Source organism: Gossypium raimondii, chromosome 9 (genome assembly GCF_025698545.1).
Source record: "Gossypium raimondii isolate GPD5lz chromosome 9, ASM2569854v1, whole genome shotgun sequence".
In the NCBI taxonomy this organism is placed as follows: Eukaryota; Viridiplantae; Streptophyta; class Magnoliopsida; order Malvales; family Malvaceae; genus Gossypium; species Gossypium raimondii.
Window position 1 is genome coordinate 15,170,515 of NC_068573.1, and position 20,459 is coordinate 15,190,973.

The window sequence follows — 20,459 nt, forward strand, 5'->3', positions numbered from 1 at the left end:
ATAACGAATGATTTACACCACGTGCAGAAAATGCAACTAAAAAAAATATTATATGAAATAAAATGGGAGGGGTGCAACACGAGGACTTCCCAGGAGGTCACCCATCCTAGTACTACACTCGCCCAAGCACGTTTAACTACGGTGTTTTGATAGGATCCGGTGCATTAGTGCTGGCATGATCGCACTCGTCAACTCTTGCGCAATCCATTCATTAAGGCTGCCCCTTATCACACTTGCGCCTCGAATTTGAAAGCAAATTCGACCAAATATCGTTTCAAATTATTTATTTCGCAAAACGCAAATAACGAATGAGTTACACCACGTGGAGAAAATGCAACTAAGAAAATATTATATGAAATAAAATGGGATGGGTGCAACACGAGGACTTCCCAGGATGTCACCCACCCTAGTAATCCTCTCGCCCAAGGACGCTTAACAGCGGCGTTTGGATGGGATCCAGTGCATTAGTGCTGGTATGATCGCACCCGTCAACTCTTGCGCAATCTATTCACATAAAGACTGCCCCTCATCGCACTTGCGCCTCGAATTTGAATGCAAATTTGTCCAAATATCGTTTCTAATTATTTATTTCGCACAACGCAAAAAACGAATGAGTTACACCACGTGGAGAAAATGCAACTAAAAAAAATTATATGAAATAAAATAGGAGTGGTGAAACACGAGGACTTCCCAGGAGGTCAGCCATCCTAGTACTACTCACGCCCAAGCACGCTTAACTGCGGAGTTCTGATGGGATCCGGTGCATTAGTGCTGGTATGAGCGCACTCGACAACTCTTGCGCAATCTATTCATATTGAGGCTGCCCTTATCGCACTTGCGCCTCGAATTTGAAGGCAAATTCGACTAAATATCGTTTCAAATTATTTATTTTGCAAAACGCAAATAACGAATGAGTTACACCACGTGCAGAAAATGCAACTAAAAAAATATTATATGAAATAAAATGGGAGGGGTGCAACACGAGGACTTCCCAGGAGGTCACCCATCCTAGTACTACTCTCGCCTAAGCACGCTTAACTGCGGAGTTCTGATGGGATCCGGTGCATTCGTGCTGGTATGAGCGCACCCGTCAACATTTGCGCAATCTAATCGTATAAAGGCTGCCTCTTATCGCACTTTCGCCTCGAATTTGAAGGCAAATTCGACCAAATATCGTTTCAATTTATTTATTTTGCAAAAAGTAAATAACGAATGAGTTACACCACGTGGAGAAAATGCAACTAAAAAAAATATTATATGAAATAAAATGGGAGGGTGCAACACGAGGACTTCCTGTGAGGTCACCCATCCTAGTATTACTCTCGCCAAGCACGCTTAGTTGCGGAGTTCGATGGGATCCGGTGCATTAGTGTGGCATGAGCGCACCGTGAACTCTTACGCAATCTATTCATATAAAGGTCGCCCATATAAGACTTTGCCTCAATTTTAATGCAAATTCGACCAAATATCGTTTCAAATTATTTATTTCGCATAACGCAAATAACGAATGAGTTACACCACGTGGAGAAAATGCTACTAACAAAAAACATTATATTAAATAAAATAGGGGGTACACGAGGACTTCCCAGGAGGTCGCCCACCCTAGTAATCCTCTCGCCGAAGCACGCTTAATTGCGGCGTTTGAATGGGATTCGGTGCATTAGTGCTGGTATGATCGTACCCATCAACTCTTGCGCAATCTATTCATATAAAGGCTGCCCCTTATCGCACTTGCGCCTCGAATTTGAAGGCAAATTCGACCTAAGATCGTTTCAATTTATTTATTTTGCAAAACGCAAATAACGAATGAGTTACACCACGTGGAGAAAATGCAACTAAAAAAATATTATATGAAATAAAATGGGATGGGTGCAACACGAGGACTTCCCAGGAGGTCACCCATCCTGTTACTACTCTCGCCCAAGCACGTTTAACTACGGCGTTTTGATAGGTTCCAGTGCATTAGTGCTGATATGATCGCACCCGTCAACTCTTGTGCAATCTATTCATATAAAGGCTGCCCCTTATCGCACTTGCGCCTCGAATGTTAATCCAAATTAGACCAAATATAATTCCAAATTATTTATTTCGCAAAACGCGAATAACGAATGAGTTACACCACGTGGAGAAAATGCAACTAACAAAAAAATTATATGAAATAAAGTGGGAGGTCACCCATCCTAGTACTACACTCGCCCAAGCACGTTTAACTACGGTGTATTAGTGGTGGCATGATCGCACTCGTCAACTCTTGCGCAATCTATTCACATAAAGGTTGCCCCTTATCGCACTTGCGCCTCGAATTTGAATGTAAATTCGACCAAATATTGTTTCAAATTAATTATTTCGCACAACACAAATAACGAATGAGTTACACCACGTGGAGAAAATGCAACTAAAAAAATATTATATGAAATAAAATGGGAAGGGTGAAACACGAGGACTTCCCAGGAGGTTACCCATCCTAGTACTACTCTCGCCCAAGCACGCTTAACTACGGAGTTTTGATAGGATCCGATGCATTAGTGCTGGTATGAGCGCACCCGTCAACTCTTGCGCAATCTATTCATTTAAAGACTGCCCCTTATCGCACTTGCACCTCGAATTTGAAGGCAGATTCGACCAAAGATCGTTTCAATTTATTTATTTTGCAAAACGCAAATAACGAATGAGTTACACCACGTGGAGAAAATGTAACTAAAAAAAATTTATATGAAATAAAATGGGATAGGTGCAACACGAGGACTTCCCAGGAGGTCACCCATCCTGGTACTACTCTCGCCCAAGCAAGTTTAACTACGGCGTTTTGATTGGATCCGGTGCATTAGTGCTGGTACGATCGCACCCGTCAACTCTTGCGCAATCTATTCATATAAAGGCTGCCCCTTATCGCACTTGCGCCTCGAATTTGAATCCAAATTAGACCAAATATCATTTCAAATTATTTATTTCGCAAAACGCGAATAACGAATGAGTTACACCACGTGGAGAAAATGCTACTAACAAAAAACATTATATGAAATAAAGTGGGAGGGGTGCAACACGAGGGCTTCCTAGGTGGTCACCCATCCTAGGACTACTCTCGCCCTAGCACGCTTAACTTCGGCGTTTTGATCGGAACCGGTGCATTAGTGCTGATATGATCGCACCTGTCAACTCTTGCGCAATGTATTCATATAAAGGCTGCCCCTTATCGTACTTTCGCCACGAATTTTAATGCAAATTCGACCAAATATCGTTTCAAATTATTTATTTCGCAAAACGCAAATAACGAATGAGTTACACCACGTGGAGAAAATGCAACTAATAAAAAACATTAAATGAAATAAAGTGGGAGGGGTGCAACACGAGGACTTCCCAGGACGTCAGCCATCCTAGTACTAGTCTCTCCCAAGCACGCTTAACTACGGCGTTTTGATAGGATCCGGTGCATTAGTGCTGGTATGATCGCACCCGTCAACTCTTGCGCAATCTATTCACATAAAGGCTGCCCCTTATCGCACTTGCGCCTCGACTTTGAATGCAAATTTGGCCAAATATCTTTTCTAATTATTTATTTCACACAACACAAATAACGAATGAGTTACACCACGTGGAGAAAATGCAACTAAAAGAAATACTACCTGAAATAAAATGGGAGGGGTGCAACAGGATGACTTCCCAGGAGGTCACCCATCCTAGTACAACTCACGCCCAAGCACGCTTAACTGCGGAGTTCTGATGGGATCCGGTGCATTAGTGCTGGTATGAGCACAGTCGTCAGCTCTTGCGCAATCTATTCATATAGAGGCTGCCCTTATCGCACTAGCGCCTCGAATTTGAAGGCAAATTCGACCAAATATCGTTTAAATTTATTTATTTTGCAAAACGCAAATAACGAATGAGTTACACCACGTGGAGAAAATGCAACTAAAAAAATATTATACGAAATAAAATGGGAGGGGTGCAACACGATGAGTTCCCAGGAGGTCACCCATCCAAGTATTACTCTCGCCCAAGCAAGCTTAAATGCGGAGTTCTGATGGGATCAGGTGCATTAGTACTGTTATGAGAGCAACCGTCAACTTTTGCGCAATCTAATCATATAAAGGCTGCCTCTTATCACACTTTCGCCTCGAATTTGAAAGCAAATTCGACCAAATATCATTTCAATTTATTTATTTTCCAAAACGTAAATAACGAATGAGTTACACCACGTGGAGAAAATGCAACTAAAAAAAATATTATATGAAATAAAATGGGAGGGGTGCAACACGAGGACTTCCCGGAGGTCACCCATCCTAGTAATACTCTCGGCCAAGCACGTTTAACTACGGTGTTTTGATAGGATCCGGTGCATTAGTGCTGGTATGATCGCACTCGTCAACTCTTGCGCAATCTATTCATATAAAGGTGCCCTTATCAAGATTTGCGCCTCGAATTTGAATGCAAATTAGACCAAATATCGTTCAAATCATTTATTTCGCAAAACGCAAATAACGAATGAGTTACACCACGTGGAGAAAATGCAACTAAAAAAACATTATATGAAATAAAATGGGAGGGGTGAAACACTAGGATTTCCCGCGAGGTTACCCATCCTAGTACTACTCTCGCCCAAGCACGCTTGACTGCGGAGTTCTGATGGGATCCGGTGCATTAGTGCTGGTATGAGTGCACCCGTCAACACTTGCGCAATCTATTCATATAAAGGCTGCCCCTTATCGCACTTGCGCCTCGAATTTGAAGGCAAATTCGACCAAATATCATTTCAATTTATTTATTTTACAAAACACAAATAACGAATGAGTTACACCACGTGGATAAAATGACACTAAAAAATATTATATGAAATAAAATGGGAGGGGTGCAACACGTGGACTTCCCAGGAGGTCACCCATCCGAGTACTACTCTCCCGCAAGCACTCTTACCTGCAGTGTTCTGATGGGATACGGTGCATTAGTGCTTGTATAAGCGCACCCTTCAACTTTTGCGCAATCTATTCATATAAAGGCTGCCCCTTATCGCACTTGCGCCTCGAATTTGAAGGCAAACTCGACCAAATATCCTTTGAATTTATTTATTTTGCAAGACGCAAATAACGAATAAGTTGCACCACGTTGAGAAAATGCAACTAAAAAAAATATTATATGAAATAAAATGGGAGGGGTGCAACACGAGGACTTCCCAGGAGGTCACCCATCCTAGTACTACTCTCGCCCAAGCACGCTTAACTGCAGAGTTCTGATGGGATCCGGTGCATTAGTGCTGGTATGATCGCACCGTGAACTCTTTCGCAATCTATTCATATAAAGGCTGCCCTATATCAAGACTTTGCCTCGAATTTTAATGCAAATTCGACCAAATATCGTTCAAATTATTTATTTCGCATAACGCAAATAACGAATGAGTTACACCACGTGGAGAAAATGCTACTAACAAAAAACATTATATTAAATAAAATAGGGGGTGCACGAGGACTTCCAGGAGGTCGCCCACCCTAGTAATCCTCTCGCCCAAGCACGCTTAATTGCGGCGTTTGAATGGGATTCGGTGCATTAGTGCTGGTATGATCGTACCCGTCATCTCTTGCGCAATCTATTCATATAAAGGCTGCCCCTTATCGCAATTGCGCCTCGAATTTGAAGGCAAACTCGACCAAATATCGTTTGAATTTATTTATTTTGCAAGACGCAAATAACGAATGAGTTGCACCACGTTGAGAAAATGCAACTAAAAAAAATATTATATGAAATAAAATGGGAGGGGTGCAACACGAGGACTTCCCAGGAGGTCACCCATCCTAGTATTACTCTCTCCCAAGCACGCTTAGCTGCGGAGTTCTGATGGGATCCGGTACATTAGTACTGGTATGAGCGCACCCGTGAACTTTTCTGCAATCTATTCATATAAAGGCTGCCCCATATCGCACTTGCGCCTCGAATTTTAATGCAAATTCGACCAAATATCGTTTCAAATTATTTATTTCGCATAACGCAAATAACGAATGAGTTACACCACGTGGAGAAAATGCTACTAACAAAAAACATTATATTAAATAAAATAGGGGGTGCACGAGGACTTCCAGGAGGTCACCCATCCTAGTACTACTATCACCCAAGCACGCTTAACTACGGCGTTTTGATAGGATCCGGTGTATTAGTGCTGGTATGATCGCGCCCGTCAACTCTTGCGGAATCTATTCCCATAAAGGCTGCCCCTTATCGCACTTGCGCCTCGACTTTGAATGCAAATTTGACCAAATATCGTTTCAAATTATTTATTTCGCAAAACGCAAATAACGAATGAGTTACACCACGTGGAGAAAATGCAACTAACAAAAAACATTAAATGAAATAAAGTGGGAGGGGTGCAACACGAGGACTTCGCAGGAGGTCACACATCCTAGGACTACTCTCGCCCTAGCACGCTTAACTATGGCGTTTTGATCGGATCCGGTGCATTAGTGCAGATATGATCGCACCCGTCAACTCTTGCGCAATGTATTCATATAAAGGCTACCCCTTATCGAACTTTCGCCTCGAATTTTAATGCAAATTCGACCAAATATCGTTTCAAATTATTTATTTCGCAAAACGCAAATAACGAATGAGTTACACCACGTGGAGAAAATGCAACTAACAAAAAACATTAAATGAAATAAAGTGGGAGGGGTGCAACACGAGGACTTCCCAGGAGGTCACCCATCCTAGTACTACTCTCACCCAAGCACGTTTAACTACGGCGTTTTGATAGGATCCGGTGCATTAGTGTTGGTAATATCTCACCCGTCAACTCTTGGGCAATCTATTCATATAAAGGCTGCCCCTTATCGCAGTTGCGCCTCGAATTTTAATGCAAATTCGACTAAATATCGTTTCAAATTATTTATTTCGCAAAACGCAAATAACGAATGAGTTACACCACGTGGATAAAATGCAACTAACAAAAAACATTATATGAAATAATGTGGGAGGGGTGCAACACGAGGACTTCCCAGGAGGTCACCAATCCTAGTACTACATTCACCCAAGCACGCTTAACTACGGCGTTTTGATAGGATCCGGTGCATTAGTGGTATGATCGCACCTGTCAACTACTGCGCAATCGATTGGTATAGAGCCTGCCCCTTATCGCACTTCCGCCTCGAATTTGAAGGCAAATTCGACCAAATATCATTTCAATTTATTTATTTTGCAAGACACAAATAACAAAAGAGTTGCACCACGTGGAGAAAATGCAACTAAAAAAAATATTATATGAAATAAAATGGGAGGGGTGCAACACGAGGACTTCTCAGGAGGTCACCCATCCTAGTATTACTCTCGCCCGAGCACGCTTAACTGCGGAGTTCTGATGGGATCCGGTGCATTAGTGCTGGTATGATCTCACCCGTCAACTCTTACGCAATCTGTTCATATAAAGGTCGCCCTTATCGGAGTTGCGCCTCGAATTTTAATGCAAATTCGACCAAATATCGTTTCAAATTATTTATTTCGCAAAACGCAAATAACGAATGAGTTACACCACGTGGAGAAAATGCAACTAACAAAAAACATTATATGAAATAAAGTGGGAGGGGTGCAAGACGAGGACTTCGCAGGAGGTCACACATCCTAGGACTACTCTCGCCTTAGCACGCTTAACTACGGCGTTTTGATCGGATCCGGTGCATTAGTGCTGATATGATCGCACTCGTCAACTCTTGCGCAATGTATTCATATAAAGGCTACCCCTTATCGAACTTTCGCCTCGAATTTTAATGCAAATTTGACCAAATATCGTTTCAAATTATTTATTTCGCAAAACGCAAATAACGAATGAGTTACACCACGTGGAGAAAAGGCAACTAACAAAAAACACTAAATGAAATAAAGTGGGAGGGGTGCAACACGAGGACTTCCCAGCAGGTCACCCATCCTAGTACTACTCTCACCCAAGCACGCTTAACTACGGCGTTTTGATAGGATCCGGTGCATTAGAGCAGGTATGATCTCACCCGTCAACTCTTGCGCAATCTATTCGTATAAAGGTGCCCTTCATCATAGCTTGAGCCTCAATTTTAATGCAAATTCGACCAAATATCGTTTCAAATTATTTATTTCGCAAAACGCAAATAACGAATGAGTTACACCACGTGGAGAAAAGGCAACTAACAAAAAACATTAAATGAAATAAAGTGGGAGCGGTGCAGCACGAGGACTTCCCAGGAGGTCACCCATCCTAGTACAACTCTCACCAAAGCACGCTTAACTACAGCGTTTTGATAGAATCCGGTGCATTAGTGCTGGTATGATCTCACCCGTCAACTCTTGCGCAATCTGTTCAAATAAAGGCTGCCCCTTATCGCACTTGCGCCTCGAATTTTAATGCAAATTCGACCAAATATCGTGTCAAATTATTTATTTCGCAAAACGTAAATAACGAATGAGTTACACCACGTGGAGAAAATGCAACTAACAAAAAACATTGTATGAAATAATGTGGGAGGGGTGCAACACGAGGACTTCCCAGCAGGTCACCCATCCTAGTACTACTCTCACCCAAGCACGCTTAACTACGGCGTTTTGATAGGATCCGGTGCATTAGAGCAGGTATGATCTCACCCGTCAACTCTTGCGCAATCTATTCGTATAAAGGCTGCCCCTTACCGCAGTTGAGCCTCGAATTTTAATGCAAATTCGACCAAATATCGTTTCAAATTATTTATTTCGCAAAACGCAAATAACGAATGAGTTACACCACGTGGAGAAAAGGCAACTAACAAAAAACATTAAATGAAATAAAGTGGGAGCGGTGCAGCACGAGGACTTCCCAGGAGGTCACCCATCCTAGTACAACTCTCACCAAAGCACGCTTAACTACAGCGTTTTGATAGAATCCGGTGCATTAGTGCTGGTATGATCTCACCCGTCAACTCTTGCATAACTGCTCAAATAAAGGTCGCCCTTATCGCACTTAGCCTCGAATTTTAATGCAAATTCGACCAAATATCGTGTCAAATTATTTATTTCGCAAAACGTAAATAACGAATGAGTTACACCACGTGGAGAAAATGCAACTAACAAAAAACATTGTATGAAATAATGTGGGAGGGGTGCAACACGAGGACTTCCCAGGACGTCACCCATCCTAGTACTACAGTCACCCAAGCACGCCTAACTACGACGTTTTGATGGGATCCGGTGCATTAGTGCTGGTGTGAGCGCACCCGTGAACTCTTGCGCAATCTATTCATATCAAGGCTGCCCCTTATAGCACTTCCGCCTCGAATTTGAAGGCAAATTCGACCAAATAGCGTTTCAAATTATTTATTTCGCAAAACGCAAATAACGATTGAGTTACACCACGTGGAGAAAATGCAACTAACAAAAAACATTAAATGAAATAAAGTGGGAGCGGTGCAACACGAGGACTTCCCAGGAGGTCACTCATCCTAGTACTACTCTCGCCCAAGCATGCTTAACTACGACGTTTTGATAGGATCCGGTGCATTAGTGCTGGTATGATCTCACCCGTCAACTCTTGCGCAATCTGTTCATATAAAGGCAGCCCCTTATCGGAGTTGCGCCTCGAATTTTAATGCAAATTCGACCAAATATCGTTTCAAATTATTTATTTCGCAAAACGCAAATAACGAATGAGTTACACCACGTGGAGAAAATGCAACTAACAAAAAACTTTATATGAAATAAAGTGGGAGGGGTGCAACACGAGGACTTCGCAGGAGGTCATCCATCCTAGGACTACTCTCGCCCAAGCACGCTTAACTACGGCGTTTTGATCGGATCCGGTGCATTACTGCTGATATGATCGTACCCGTCAACTCTTGCGCAATGTATTCATATAAGGGCTACCCCTTATCGAACTTTCGCCTCGAATTTTAATGCAAATTCGACCAAATATCGTTTCAAATTAATTATTTCACAAAACGCAAATAACGAATGAGTTACACCACGTGGAATAAATGCAACTAACAAAAAACACTAAATGAAATAAAGTGGGAGGGATGCAACACGAGGACTTCCCAGGAGGTCACCCATCCTAGTACCACTCTCAACCAAGCACGCTTAACTACGGCGTTTTGATAGGATCCGGTGCATTAGAGCAGGTATGACCTCACCCGTCAACTCTTGCGCAATCTATTCATATAAAGGCTGCCCCTTACCGCAGTTGCGCCTCGAATTTTAATGCCTATTCGACCAAATATCGTTTCAAATTATTTATTTCGCAAAACGAAAATAACGAATGAGTTACACCACGTGGAGAAAAGGCAACTAACAAAAAACAGTAAATGAAATAAAGTGGGAGTGGTGCAACACGAGGAGTTCCCAGGAGGTCACCCATCCTAGTACTACTCTCACCCAAGCACGCTTAACTACAGCGTTTTGATGGAATCCGGTGCATTAGTGCTGGTATGATCTCACCCGTCAACTCTTGCGCAATCTGTTCATATAAAGGCTGCCCCTTATCGTACTTGCGCCTCGAATTTTAATGCAAATTCGACCAAATATTGTGTCAAATTATTTATTTCTTAAAACGCAAATAACGAATGAGTTACACCACGTGGAGAAAATGCAACTAACAAAAAACATTGTATGAAATAATGTGGGAGGGGTGCAACACGAGGACTTCCTAGGAGGTCACCCATCCTAGTACTACAGTCACCCAAGCACGCCTAACTACGACGTTTTGATGGGATCCGGTGCATTAGTGCTGGTATGAGCGCACCCGTGAACTCTTGCGCAATCTATTCATATAAAGGCTGCCCCTTATAGCACTTCCGCCTCGAATTTGAAGGCAAATTCGACCAAATAGCGTTTCAAAATATTTAATTCGCAAAACGCTAATAACGAATGAATTACACCACGTGGAGAAAATGCAACTAACAAAAAACATTATATGAAATAAAGTGGGAGGGGTGCAACACGAGTACTTCGCAGGAGGTCATCCATCCTAGGACTACTCTCGCCCTAGCACGCTTAACTACGGCGTTTTGATCGGATCCGGTGCATTAGTGCTGATATGATCGCACCCGTCAACTCTTGCGCAATGTATTCATATAAAGGCTACCCCTTAGCGAACTTTCGCCTCGAATTTTAATGCAAATTCGACCAAATATCGTTTCAAATTATTTATTTCGCAAAACACCAATAACGAATGAGTTACACCACGTGGAGAAAATGCAACTAACAAAAAACATTAAATGAAATAAAGTGGGAGCGGTGCAACACGAGGACTTCCCAGGAGGTCACCCATCCTAGTACTACTCTCGCCCAAGCATGCTTAACTACGGCGTTTTGATAGGATCCGGTGCATTAGTGCTGCTATGATCTCACCCGTCAACTCTTGCGCAATCTGTTCATATAAAGGCAGCCCCTTATCGGAGTTGCGCCTCGAATTTTAATGCAAATTCGACCAAATATCGTTTGAAATTATTTATTTCGCAAAACGAAAATAACGAATGAGTTACACCACGTGGAGAAAATGCAATTAACAAAAAACATTATATGAAATAAAGTGGGAGGGGTGCAACACGAGGACATCGCAGGAGGTCATCCATCCTAGGACTACTCTCGCCCTAGCACGCTCAACTACGGCGTTTTGATAGGATCCGGTGCATTAGAGCAGGTATGATCTCACCCGTCAACTCTTGCGCAATCTGTTCATATAAAGGCTGCCCCTTATCGCACTTGCGCCTCGAATTTTAATGCAAATTCGACCAAATATCGTGTCAAATTATTTATTTCGCAAAACGCAAATAACGATTCAGTTACACCACGTGGAGAAAATGCAACTAACAAAAAACATTGTATGAAATAATGTGGGAGGGGTGCAACACGAGGACTTCCCAGGAGGTCACCCATCCTAGTACTACAGTCACCCAAGCACGCCTAACTACGACGTTTTGATGGGATCCGGTGCATTAGTGCTGGTATGAGCGCACCCGTGAACTCTTGCGCAATCTATTCGTATAATGGTCGCCCTTATAGCACTTTCCTCGAATTTGAATGCAAATTCGACCAAATAGCGTTCAAATTATTTATTTACAAAACGCAAATAACGAATGAGTTACACCACGAGGAGAAAATGCAACTAACAAAAAACATTAAATGAAATAAAGTGGGAGCGGTGCAACACGAGGACTTCCCAGGAGGTCACCCATCCTAGTACTACTCTCGCCAAGCATGCTTAACTACGGCGTTTTGATAGGATCCGGTGCATTAGTGTCGCTATGATCTCACCCACAACTCTTGCTAATCTGCTCATATAAAGGCGCCCTTTATCGGAGTTGCGCCTCGAATTTTAATGCAAATTCGACCAAATATCGTTTCAAATTATTTATTTCGCAAAACGCAAATAACGAATGAGTTACACCACGTGGAGAAAATGCAATTAACAAAAACATTATATGAAATAAAGTGGGAGGGTGCAACACGAGGACATCGCAGAGGTCATCCATCCTAGGACTACTCTCGCCTAGCACGCTCAACTACGGCGCTTTTGATAGGATCCGGTGCATTAGAGCGTGTATGATCTCACCCACAACTCTTGCGTAATCTGTTCATATAAAGGTCGCCCTTATCGCACTTTGCGCCTCGAATTTTAATGCAAATTCGACCAAATATCGTGTCAAATTATTTATTTCGCAAAACGCAAATAACGATTGAGTTACACCACGTGGAGAAAATGCAACTAACAAAAAACATTGTATGAAATAATGTGGGAGGGGTGCAACGCGCGGACTTCCCAGGAGGTCACCCATCCTAGTACTACAGTCACCCAAGCACGCCTAACTACGACGTTTTGATGGGATCCGGTGCATTAGTGCTGGTATGAGCGCACCCGTGAACTCTTGCGCAATCTATTCATATAATGGCTGCCCCTTATAGCACTTCCGCCTCGAATTTGAATGCAAATTCGACCAAATAGCGTTTCAAATTATTTATTTCGCAAAACGCAAATAACGAATGAGTTACACCACGAGGAGAAAATGCAACTAACAAAAAACATTAAATGAAATAAAGTGGGAGCGGTGCAACACGAGGACTTCCGTGAGGTCACCCATCCTAGTACTACTCTCGCCAAGCATGCTTAACTACGGTGTTTTGATAGGATCCGGTGCATTAGTGTCGCTATGATCTCACCCACAACTCTTGCATAAACTGCTCATATAAAGCGCCTTTATCGGAGTTGCCTCAATTTTAATGCAAATTCGACCAAATATCGCTTTCAAATTATTTATTTACATAAGCAAAACGCAAATAACGAATGAGTTACACCACGTGGAGAAAATGCAACTAACAAAAAACATTATATGAAATAAAGTGGGAGGGGTGCAACACGAGGACTTCGCAGGAGGTCATCCATTGTAGGACTACACTCGCCCTAGCACGCTTAACTACGGTGTTTTGATCGGATCCGGTGCATTAGTGCTGATATGATCGCACCCGTCAACTCTTGCGCAATGTATTCATATAAAGGCTACCCCTTATCGAACTTTCGCCTCGAATTTTATTGCAAATTCGACCAAATATCGTTTCAAATTATTTATTTCGCAAAACGCAAATAACGAATGAGATACACCACGTGGAGAAAATGCAACTAACAAAAAACATTAAATGAAATAAAGTGGGAGCGGTGCAACACGAGGACTTCCCAGGAGGTCACCCATCCTAGTACTACTCTCGCCCAAGCATGCTTAACTATGGCGTTTTGATAGGATCCGGTGCATTAGTGCTGGTATGATCTCACCCGTCAACTATTGCGCAATCTGTTCATATAAAGGCAGCCCCTTATCGGAGTTGCGCCTCGAATTTTAATGCAAATTCGACCAAATATCATTTGAAATTATTTATTTCAGAAACGAAAATAACGAATGAGTTACACCACGTGGAGAAAATGCAATTAACAAAAACATTATATGAAATAAAGTGGGAGGGTGCAACACGAGGACATCGCAGAGGTCATCCATCCTAGGACTACTCGCCTAGCACGCTCAACTACGGCGTTTTGATAGGATCCGGTGCATTAGAGCGGTATGATCTCACCCACAACTCTTGCTAACTGCTCATATAAAGGCGCCCTTATCGCACTTAGCGCCGAATTTTAATGCAAATTCGACAAAATATCGTGTCAAATTTTTTATTTCGCAAAACGCAAATAAGGATTGAGTTACACCACGTGGAGAAAATGCAACTAACAAAAAACATTGTATGAAATAATGTGGGAGGGGTGCAACACGAGGACTTCCCAGGAGGTCACCCATCCTAGTACTACAGTCACCCAAGCACGCCTAACTACGACGTTTTGATGGGATCCGGTGCATTAGTGCTGGTATGAGCGCACCCGTGAACTCTTGCGAAATCTATTCATATAATGGCTGCCCCTTATAGCACTTCCGCCTCGAATTTGAATGCAAATTCGACCAAATAGCGTTTCAAATTATTTATTTCGCAAAACGCAAATAACGAATGAGTTACACCACGAGGAGAAAATGCAACTAACAAAAAACATTAAATGAAATAAAGTGGGAGCGGTGCAACACGAGGACTTCCCAGGAGGTCACCCATCCTAGTACTACTCGCCAAGCATGCTTAACTACGGCGTTTTGATAGGATCCGCATTAGTGCCGGTATGATCTCACCCACAACTCTTGCATAACTGCTCATATAAAGGCGACCCTTTATCGGAGTTGCGCCTCGAATTTTAATGCAAATTCGACCAAATATCGTTTCAAATTATTTATTTCGCAAAACGCAAATAACGAATGAGTTACACCACGTGGAGAAAATGCAACTAACAAAAAACATTATATGAAATAAAGTGGGAGGGGTGCAACACGAGGACTTCGCAGGAGGTCATCCATTGTAGGACTACACTCGCCCTAGCACGCTTAACTACGGCGTTTTGATCGGATCCGGTGCATTAGTGCTGATATGATCGCACCCGTCAACTCTTGCGCAATGTATTCATATAAAGGCTACCCCTTATCGAACTTTCGCCTCGAATTTTAATGCAAGTTCGACCAAATATCGTTTCAAATTATTTATTTCGCAAAACGCAAATAACGAATGAGTTACACCACGTGGAGAAAATGTAACTAACAAAAAACGTTAAATGAAATAAAGTGGGAGCGGTGCAACACGAGGACTTCCCAGGAGGTCACCCATCCTAGTACTACTCGCCAAGCATGCTTAATCATGCGTTTTGATAGGATCCGCATTAGTGCCGGTATGATCTCACCCACAACTCTTGCACAATCTGCTCATATAAAGGCGACCCTTATCGAAGTTGGCGCCTCGAATTTTAATGCAAATTCGACCAAATATCGTTTGAAATTATTTATTTCGCAAAACGAAAATAACGAATGAGTTACACCATGTGGAGAAAATGCAATTAATAAAAAACATTATATGAAATAAAGTGGGAGGGGTGCAACACGAGGACATCGCAGGAGGTCATCCATCCTAGGACTACTCTCGCGCCTAGCACGCTCAACTACGCTGCTTAGATAGGATCCGGTGCATTAGAGCGGTATGATCTCACCCACAACTCTTGTAAATCTGCTCATATAAAGGTCGCCTTATCGCACTTGCGCTCGAATTTTAATGCAAATTCGACCAAATATCGTGTCAAATTATTTATTTCACAAAACGCAAATAACGAATGAGTTACACCACGTGGAGAAAATGCAACTAACAAAAAACATTGTATGAAATAATGTGGGAGGGATGCAACACGAGGACTTCCCAGGAGGTCACCCATCCTAGTACTACTGATCACCCAAGCACGCCTAACTACGACGCTTTGATGGGATCCGCATTAGTCTTTGGTATGAGCGCTCCCGTGAACTCTTGCGCAATCTATTCATATAATGGCTGCCCCTTATAGCACTTCCGCCTCGAATTTGAATGCAAATTTGACCAAATAGCGTTTCAAATTATTTATTTCACAAAACGCAAATAACGAATGAGTTACACCACTTGGAGAAAATGCAACTAACAAAAAACATTAAATGAAATAAAGTGGGAGCGGTGCAACACGAGGACTTCCCAGGAGGTCACCCATCCTAGTACTACTCTCGTCCAAGCATGCTTAACTACGGCGTTTTGATAGGATCCGTGCATTAGTCTTTGGTATGATCTCACCCGTCAACTCTTGCTAACTGCTCATATAAATGCAAATTTCTTATCGGAGTTGTGCCTCGAATTTTAATGTAAATTCGACCAAATATCGTTTGAAATTATTTATTTCGCAAAACAAAAATAACGAATGAGTTACACCACGTGGAGAAAATGCAACTAACAAAAAACATTATATGAAATAAAGTGGGAGGGGTGCAGCACGAGGACTTCGCAGGAGGTCATCCATCCTAGGACTACTCTCGCCCTAGCACGCTCAACTACGGCGTTTTGATAGGATCCGGTGCATTAGAGCAGGTATGATCTCACCCACAACTCTTGCTAACTGCTCATATAAAGGTCGCCCTTATCGCACTTGTGCCTCGAATTTTAATGCAAATTCGACCAAATATCGTGTCAAATTATTTATTTCGCAAAACGCAAATAACGAATGAGTTACACCACGTGGAGAAAATGCAACTAACAAAAAACATTGTATGAAATAATGTGGGAGGGGTGCAACACGAGGACTTCCCAGGAGGTCATCCATCCAAGTACTACAGTCACCCAAGCACGCCTAACTACGACGTTTTGATGGGACCCGGTGCATTAGTGCTGGTATGAGCGAACCCGTGAACTCTTGCGCAATCTATTCATATAAAGGCTGCCCCTTATAGCACTTCCGCCTCGAATTTGAAGGCAAATTCGACCAAATAGCGTTTCAAATTATTTATTTCGCAAAACGCAAATAACGAATGAGTTACACCACTTGGAGAAAATGCAACTAACAAAAAACATTAAATGAAATAAAGTGGGAGCGGTGTAACACGAGGACTTCTCAGGAGGTCACCCATCCTAGTACTACTCTCGCCCAAGCATGCTTAACATTGGCGTTTTGATAGGATCCGGTGCATTAGTTTGGTATGATCTCACCGTCAACTCTTGCTAATCTATTCATATAAAGGCGCCCTTATCGGAGTTGCGCCTCGAATTTTAATGCAAATTCGACCAAATATCGTTTCAAATTACTTATTTCGCAAAACGCAAATAACGAATGAGTTACACCACGTGGAGAAAATGCAACACGAGGACTTCGCAGGAGTCATCCATCCTAGGACTACTCTCGCCCTAGCACGCTTAACTACGGCGTTTTGATCGGATCCGGTGCATTAGTGCTGATATGATCGCACCCGTCAAGTCTTGCGTAATGTATTCATATAAAGGCTACCCCTTATCGATCTTTCGCCTCGAATTTTAATGCAAATTCGGCCAAATATCGTGTCAAATTATTTATTTCGCAAAACGCAAATAACGAATGAGTTACACCACGTGGAGAAAATGCAACTAACAAAAAACATTGTATGAAATAATGTGGGAGGGGTGCAACACGAGGACTTCCTAGGAGGTCACCCATCCTAGTACTACAGTCACCCAAGCACGCCTAACTACGACGTTTTGATGGGATCCGGTGCATTAGTGCTGGTATGAGCGCACCCGTGAACTCTTGCGCAATCTATTCATATAAAGGCTGCCCCTTATAGCACTTCCGCCTCGAATTTGAAGGCAAATTCGACCAAATAGCATTTCAAATTATTTATTTCACAAAACGCAAATAACGAATGAGTTACACCACGAGGAGAAAATGCAACTAACAAAAAACATTAAAAGAAATAAAGTGGGAGCGGTGCAACACGAGGACTTCCCAGGAGGTCACCCATCCTAGAACTACTCTCGCCCAAGCATGCTTAACTACGGCGTTTTGATAGGATCCGGTGCATTAGTGCTGGTATGATCTCACCCGTCAACTCTTGCGCAATCTGTTCATATAAAGGCTGCCCCTTATCGGAGTTGTGCCTCGAATTTTAATGCAAATTCGAAAAAATATAGTTTCAAATTATTTATTTCGCAAAACGCAAATAACGAATGAGTTACACCACGTAGAGAAAATGCAACACGGGGACTTCGCAGGAGGTCATCCATCATAGGACTACTCTCGCCCTAGCACGCTTAACTACGGCGTTTTGATCGGATCCGGTGCATTAGTGCTGATATGATCGCACCCGTCAACTCTTGCGCAATGTATTCATATAAAGGCTACCCCTTATCGAACTTTCACCTCGAATTTTAATGCAAATTCGACCAAATATCGTTTCAAATTATTTATTTCGCAAAACGCAAGTAACGAATGAGTTACACCACGTGGAGAAAATGCAACTAACAAAAAACACTAAATGAAATAAAGTGGGAGCGGTGCAACACGAGGACTTCTCAGGAGGTCACCCATCCTAGTACTACTCTCGCCCAAGCATGCTTAACATTGGCGTTTTGATAGGATCCGGTGCATTAGTGCTGGTATGATCTCACCCGTCACTCTTGCGCAATCTGTTCATATAAAGGCTGCCCCTTATCGGAGTTGCGCCTCGAATTTTAATGCAAATTCGCCCAAATATCGTTTCAAATTATTTATTTCGCAAAACGCAAATAACGAATGAGTTACACCACGTGGAGAAAATGCAACTAACAAAAAACATTATATTAAATAAAGTGGGAGGGGTGCAACACGAGGACTTCGCAGGAGGTCACACATCTTAGGACTACTCTCGCCCTAGCACGCTTAACTACGGCGTTTTGATCGGATCCGGCGCATTAGTGCTGATATGATCGCACCCGTCAACTCTTGCGCAATGTATTCATATAAAGGCTACCCCTTATCGAACTTTCGCCTCGAATTTTAATGCAAATTCGACCAAATATTGTGTCAAATTATTTATTTCGTAAAACGTAAATAACGAATGAGTTACACCACGAGGAGAAAATGCAACTAACAAAAAACATTAAATGAAATAAAGTGGGAGCGGTGCAACACGAGGACTTCCCAGGAGGTCACCCATCCTAGTACTACAGTCACCCAAGCACGCCTAACTACGACGTTTTGATGGGATCCGGTGCATTAGTGCTGGTATGAGCGCACCCGTGAACTCTTGCGCAATCTATTCATATAAAGGCTGCCCCTTATAGCACTTCCGCCTCGAATTTGAAGGCAAATTCGACCAAATAGCGTTTCAAATTATTTATTTCGCAAAACGCAAATAACGAATGAGTTACACCACGAGGAGAAAATGCAACTAACAAAAAACATTAAATGAAATAAAGTGGGAGCGGTGCAACACGAGGACTTCCCAGGAGGTCACCCATCCTAGTACTACTCTCGCCCAAGCATGCTTAACTACGGCGTTTTGATAGGATCCGGTGCATTAGTCTTTGGTATGATCTCACCCACAACTCTTGCTAACTGCTCATATAAAGGCAGCCCCTTATCGGAGTTGTGCCTCGAATTTTAATGCAAATTCGACCAAATATCGTTTCAATTTATTTATTTTGCAAGACGCAAATAACAAAAGAGTTGCACCACGTGGAGAAAATGCAACTAACAAAAAACATTATATGAAATAATGTGGGAGGGGTGCAACACGAGGACTTCCCAGGACGTCACCCATCCTAGTACTACAGTCACCCAAGCACGCTTAACTACGGCATTTTGATAGATCCGGTGCATTAGTGCTGGTATGATCGCACCCGTCAACTCTTGCGCAATCGATTCATATAGAGGCTGCCCCTTATCGCACTTCCGCCTCGAATTTGAAGGCAAATTCGACCAAATATCATTTCAATTTATTTATTTTGCAAGACGCAAATAACGAAAGAGTTGCACAACGTGGAAAAAATGCAACTAAAAAAAATATTATATGAAATAAAATGGGAGGAGTGCAACTCGAGGACTTCCCAGGAGGTCACCCATCCTAGTGTTACTCTCGCCCAAGCACGCTTAACTGCGGAGTTCTGATGGGATCCGGTGCATTAGTGCTGGTATGAGCGCACCCGTGAACTCTTGCGTAATCTATTCATATAAAGGCTGCCCCTTATCGCACTTGCGCGTTGAATTTTAATGCAAATTCGACCAAATGTCGTTTCAAATTATTTATTTCGCATAACGCAAATAACGAATGAGTTACACCACGTGGAGAAAATGCAGATAACAAAAAACATTATATGAAATAAAATAGGAGGGTGCAGGAGGACTTCCCAGGAGGTCGCCCACCCTAGTAATCCTCTCGCCCAAGCACGCTTAACTGCGGCGTTTGAATGGGATCCGGTGCATTAGTGTTGGTATGATCGCACCCGTCAACTCTTGCGCAATCTATTCATATTAAAGGCGCCTTTATCGCACTTGCGCCCAAATTGAAGCCAAATTCGACCAAATATCGTTTCAAATTATTTATTTCGCACGACGCAAATCACGAATGTGTTACTCTACGTGGTGAAAATGCAACTAAAGGAAATATTATATGAAATAA

General features: G+C 42.4%; 12 non-coding genes and 47 pseudogenes across 12 annotated transcripts; all 59 read right to left on the reverse strand.

Annotated features, from left to right (window-relative positions):
- Positions 1 to 68: 68 nt before the first annotated feature.
- On the reverse strand, positions 69 to 187 carry LOC128033096 (5S ribosomal RNA). Its single transcript, XR_008189431.1, has one exon. It is a non-coding gene; the product is annotated as a 5S ribosomal RNA (ribosomal RNA).
- A 181-nt stretch (positions 188 to 368) lies between these two features.
- On the reverse strand, positions 369 to 487 carry LOC128033282 (5S ribosomal RNA; annotated as a pseudogene).
- Positions 488 to 669: 182 nt separating this feature from the next.
- On the reverse strand, positions 670 to 788 carry LOC128033043 (5S ribosomal RNA). Its single transcript, XR_008189378.1, has one exon. It is a non-coding gene; the product is annotated as a 5S ribosomal RNA (ribosomal RNA).
- A 182-nt stretch (positions 789 to 970) lies between these two features.
- Positions 971 to 1,089, reverse strand: LOC128032828 (5S ribosomal RNA). The gene has a single exon (XR_008189169.1). It is a non-coding gene; the product is annotated as a 5S ribosomal RNA (ribosomal RNA).
- A 183-nt stretch (positions 1,090 to 1,272) lies between these two features.
- LOC128033453 (5S ribosomal RNA) lies at positions 1,273 to 1,388 on the reverse strand (annotated as a pseudogene).
- A 179-nt stretch (positions 1,389 to 1,567) lies between these two features.
- On the reverse strand, positions 1,568 to 1,683 carry LOC128033483 (5S ribosomal RNA; annotated as a pseudogene).
- A 183-nt stretch (positions 1,684 to 1,866) lies between these two features.
- LOC128033193 (5S ribosomal RNA) lies at positions 1,867 to 1,985 on the reverse strand (annotated as a pseudogene).
- Positions 1,986 to 2,426: 441 nt separating this feature from the next.
- On the reverse strand, positions 2,427 to 2,545 carry LOC128033091 (5S ribosomal RNA). Its single transcript, XR_008189427.1, has one exon. It is a non-coding gene; the product is annotated as a 5S ribosomal RNA (ribosomal RNA).
- Positions 2,546 to 2,728: 183 nt separating this feature from the next.
- LOC128033164 (5S ribosomal RNA) lies at positions 2,729 to 2,847 on the reverse strand (annotated as a pseudogene).
- A 185-nt stretch (positions 2,848 to 3,032) lies between these two features.
- LOC128033132 (5S ribosomal RNA) lies at positions 3,033 to 3,151 on the reverse strand. The gene has a single exon (XR_008189467.1). It is a non-coding gene; the product is annotated as a 5S ribosomal RNA (ribosomal RNA).
- A 185-nt stretch (positions 3,152 to 3,336) lies between these two features.
- On the reverse strand, positions 3,337 to 3,455 carry LOC128033208 (5S ribosomal RNA; annotated as a pseudogene).
- Positions 3,456 to 3,639: 184 nt separating this feature from the next.
- LOC128033123 (5S ribosomal RNA) lies at positions 3,640 to 3,758 on the reverse strand. Its single transcript, XR_008189459.1, has one exon. It is a non-coding gene; the product is annotated as a 5S ribosomal RNA (ribosomal RNA).
- A 182-nt stretch (positions 3,759 to 3,940) lies between these two features.
- Positions 3,941 to 4,059, reverse strand: LOC128033364 (5S ribosomal RNA; annotated as a pseudogene).
- Positions 4,060 to 4,243: 184 nt separating this feature from the next.
- Positions 4,244 to 4,361, reverse strand: LOC128033279 (5S ribosomal RNA; annotated as a pseudogene).
- A 181-nt stretch (positions 4,362 to 4,542) lies between these two features.
- LOC128033049 (5S ribosomal RNA) lies at positions 4,543 to 4,661 on the reverse strand. Its single transcript, XR_008189385.1, has one exon. It is a non-coding gene; the product is annotated as a 5S ribosomal RNA (ribosomal RNA).
- Positions 4,662 to 4,843: 182 nt separating this feature from the next.
- On the reverse strand, positions 4,844 to 4,962 carry LOC128033375 (5S ribosomal RNA; annotated as a pseudogene).
- Positions 4,963 to 5,146: 184 nt separating this feature from the next.
- On the reverse strand, positions 5,147 to 5,265 carry LOC128033069 (5S ribosomal RNA). Its single transcript, XR_008189405.1, has one exon. It is a non-coding gene; the product is annotated as a 5S ribosomal RNA (ribosomal RNA).
- Positions 5,266 to 5,745: 480 nt separating this feature from the next.
- Positions 5,746 to 5,864, reverse strand: LOC128033031 (5S ribosomal RNA). Its single transcript, XR_008189366.1, has one exon. It is a non-coding gene; the product is annotated as a 5S ribosomal RNA (ribosomal RNA).
- Positions 5,865 to 6,047: 183 nt separating this feature from the next.
- LOC128033444 (5S ribosomal RNA) lies at positions 6,048 to 6,162 on the reverse strand (annotated as a pseudogene).
- A 185-nt stretch (positions 6,163 to 6,347) lies between these two features.
- On the reverse strand, positions 6,348 to 6,466 carry LOC128033273 (5S ribosomal RNA; annotated as a pseudogene).
- A 185-nt stretch (positions 6,467 to 6,651) lies between these two features.
- LOC128033267 (5S ribosomal RNA) lies at positions 6,652 to 6,770 on the reverse strand (annotated as a pseudogene).
- A 185-nt stretch (positions 6,771 to 6,955) lies between these two features.
- LOC128033479 (5S ribosomal RNA) lies at positions 6,956 to 7,071 on the reverse strand (annotated as a pseudogene).
- A 184-nt stretch (positions 7,072 to 7,255) lies between these two features.
- LOC128033437 (5S ribosomal RNA) lies at positions 7,256 to 7,374 on the reverse strand. Its single transcript, XR_008189545.1, has one exon. It is a non-coding gene; the product is annotated as a 5S ribosomal RNA (ribosomal RNA).
- A 184-nt stretch (positions 7,375 to 7,558) lies between these two features.
- LOC128033387 (5S ribosomal RNA) lies at positions 7,559 to 7,677 on the reverse strand (annotated as a pseudogene).
- Positions 7,678 to 7,862: 185 nt separating this feature from the next.
- LOC128033175 (5S ribosomal RNA) lies at positions 7,863 to 7,981 on the reverse strand (annotated as a pseudogene).
- A 184-nt stretch (positions 7,982 to 8,165) lies between these two features.
- LOC128033331 (5S ribosomal RNA) lies at positions 8,166 to 8,284 on the reverse strand (annotated as a pseudogene).
- A 185-nt stretch (positions 8,285 to 8,469) lies between these two features.
- On the reverse strand, positions 8,470 to 8,588 carry LOC128033176 (5S ribosomal RNA; annotated as a pseudogene).
- Positions 8,589 to 8,773: 185 nt separating this feature from the next.
- On the reverse strand, positions 8,774 to 8,892 carry LOC128033332 (5S ribosomal RNA; annotated as a pseudogene).
- A 182-nt stretch (positions 8,893 to 9,074) lies between these two features.
- On the reverse strand, positions 9,075 to 9,193 carry LOC128033374 (5S ribosomal RNA; annotated as a pseudogene).
- A 185-nt stretch (positions 9,194 to 9,378) lies between these two features.
- Positions 9,379 to 9,497, reverse strand: LOC128033293 (5S ribosomal RNA; annotated as a pseudogene).
- Positions 9,498 to 9,682: 185 nt separating this feature from the next.
- On the reverse strand, positions 9,683 to 9,801 carry LOC128033318 (5S ribosomal RNA; annotated as a pseudogene).
- A 185-nt stretch (positions 9,802 to 9,986) lies between these two features.
- On the reverse strand, positions 9,987 to 10,105 carry LOC128033310 (5S ribosomal RNA; annotated as a pseudogene).
- Positions 10,106 to 10,290: 185 nt separating this feature from the next.
- Positions 10,291 to 10,409, reverse strand: LOC128033122 (5S ribosomal RNA). The gene has a single exon (XR_008189458.1). It is a non-coding gene; the product is annotated as a 5S ribosomal RNA (ribosomal RNA).
- A 185-nt stretch (positions 10,410 to 10,594) lies between these two features.
- On the reverse strand, positions 10,595 to 10,713 carry LOC128033275 (5S ribosomal RNA; annotated as a pseudogene).
- Positions 10,714 to 10,898: 185 nt separating this feature from the next.
- Positions 10,899 to 11,017, reverse strand: LOC128033174 (5S ribosomal RNA; annotated as a pseudogene).
- A 185-nt stretch (positions 11,018 to 11,202) lies between these two features.
- On the reverse strand, positions 11,203 to 11,321 carry LOC128033225 (5S ribosomal RNA; annotated as a pseudogene).
- A 185-nt stretch (positions 11,322 to 11,506) lies between these two features.
- LOC128033422 (5S ribosomal RNA) lies at positions 11,507 to 11,625 on the reverse strand (annotated as a pseudogene).
- A 185-nt stretch (positions 11,626 to 11,810) lies between these two features.
- Positions 11,811 to 11,929, reverse strand: LOC128033226 (5S ribosomal RNA; annotated as a pseudogene).
- A 180-nt stretch (positions 11,930 to 12,109) lies between these two features.
- LOC128033412 (5S ribosomal RNA) lies at positions 12,110 to 12,227 on the reverse strand (annotated as a pseudogene).
- A 482-nt stretch (positions 12,228 to 12,709) lies between these two features.
- On the reverse strand, positions 12,710 to 12,828 carry LOC128033291 (5S ribosomal RNA; annotated as a pseudogene).
- Positions 12,829 to 13,314: 486 nt separating this feature from the next.
- LOC128033232 (5S ribosomal RNA) lies at positions 13,315 to 13,433 on the reverse strand (annotated as a pseudogene).
- Positions 13,434 to 13,618: 185 nt separating this feature from the next.
- On the reverse strand, positions 13,619 to 13,737 carry LOC128033187 (5S ribosomal RNA; annotated as a pseudogene).
- A 475-nt stretch (positions 13,738 to 14,212) lies between these two features.
- On the reverse strand, positions 14,213 to 14,331 carry LOC128033227 (5S ribosomal RNA; annotated as a pseudogene).
- Positions 14,332 to 14,812: 481 nt separating this feature from the next.
- On the reverse strand, positions 14,813 to 14,931 carry LOC128033222 (5S ribosomal RNA; annotated as a pseudogene).
- Positions 14,932 to 16,014: 1,083 nt separating this feature from the next.
- On the reverse strand, positions 16,015 to 16,133 carry LOC128033498 (5S ribosomal RNA; annotated as a pseudogene).
- A 184-nt stretch (positions 16,134 to 16,317) lies between these two features.
- LOC128033390 (5S ribosomal RNA) lies at positions 16,318 to 16,436 on the reverse strand (annotated as a pseudogene).
- Positions 16,437 to 16,617: 181 nt separating this feature from the next.
- On the reverse strand, positions 16,618 to 16,736 carry LOC128033415 (5S ribosomal RNA; annotated as a pseudogene).
- A 185-nt stretch (positions 16,737 to 16,921) lies between these two features.
- Positions 16,922 to 17,039, reverse strand: LOC128033418 (5S ribosomal RNA; annotated as a pseudogene).
- A 139-nt stretch (positions 17,040 to 17,178) lies between these two features.
- On the reverse strand, positions 17,179 to 17,296 carry LOC128033370 (5S ribosomal RNA; annotated as a pseudogene).
- Positions 17,297 to 17,481: 185 nt separating this feature from the next.
- On the reverse strand, positions 17,482 to 17,600 carry LOC128033276 (5S ribosomal RNA; annotated as a pseudogene).
- A 185-nt stretch (positions 17,601 to 17,785) lies between these two features.
- Positions 17,786 to 17,904, reverse strand: LOC128033213 (5S ribosomal RNA; annotated as a pseudogene).
- A 143-nt stretch (positions 17,905 to 18,047) lies between these two features.
- Positions 18,048 to 18,166, reverse strand: LOC128033263 (5S ribosomal RNA; annotated as a pseudogene).
- A 185-nt stretch (positions 18,167 to 18,351) lies between these two features.
- Positions 18,352 to 18,470, reverse strand: LOC128033233 (5S ribosomal RNA; annotated as a pseudogene).
- A 184-nt stretch (positions 18,471 to 18,654) lies between these two features.
- Positions 18,655 to 18,773, reverse strand: LOC128033252 (5S ribosomal RNA; annotated as a pseudogene).
- A 185-nt stretch (positions 18,774 to 18,958) lies between these two features.
- Positions 18,959 to 19,077, reverse strand: LOC128033301 (5S ribosomal RNA; annotated as a pseudogene).
- A 185-nt stretch (positions 19,078 to 19,262) lies between these two features.
- On the reverse strand, positions 19,263 to 19,382 carry LOC128033366 (5S ribosomal RNA; annotated as a pseudogene).
- Positions 19,383 to 19,564: 182 nt separating this feature from the next.
- On the reverse strand, positions 19,565 to 19,682 carry LOC128033360 (5S ribosomal RNA; annotated as a pseudogene).
- A 184-nt stretch (positions 19,683 to 19,866) lies between these two features.
- Positions 19,867 to 19,985, reverse strand: LOC128032949 (5S ribosomal RNA). Its single transcript, XR_008189288.1, has one exon. It is a non-coding gene; the product is annotated as a 5S ribosomal RNA (ribosomal RNA).
- A 184-nt stretch (positions 19,986 to 20,169) lies between these two features.
- LOC128033419 (5S ribosomal RNA) lies at positions 20,170 to 20,285 on the reverse strand (annotated as a pseudogene).
- Positions 20,286 to 20,459: the final 174 nt, after the last annotated feature.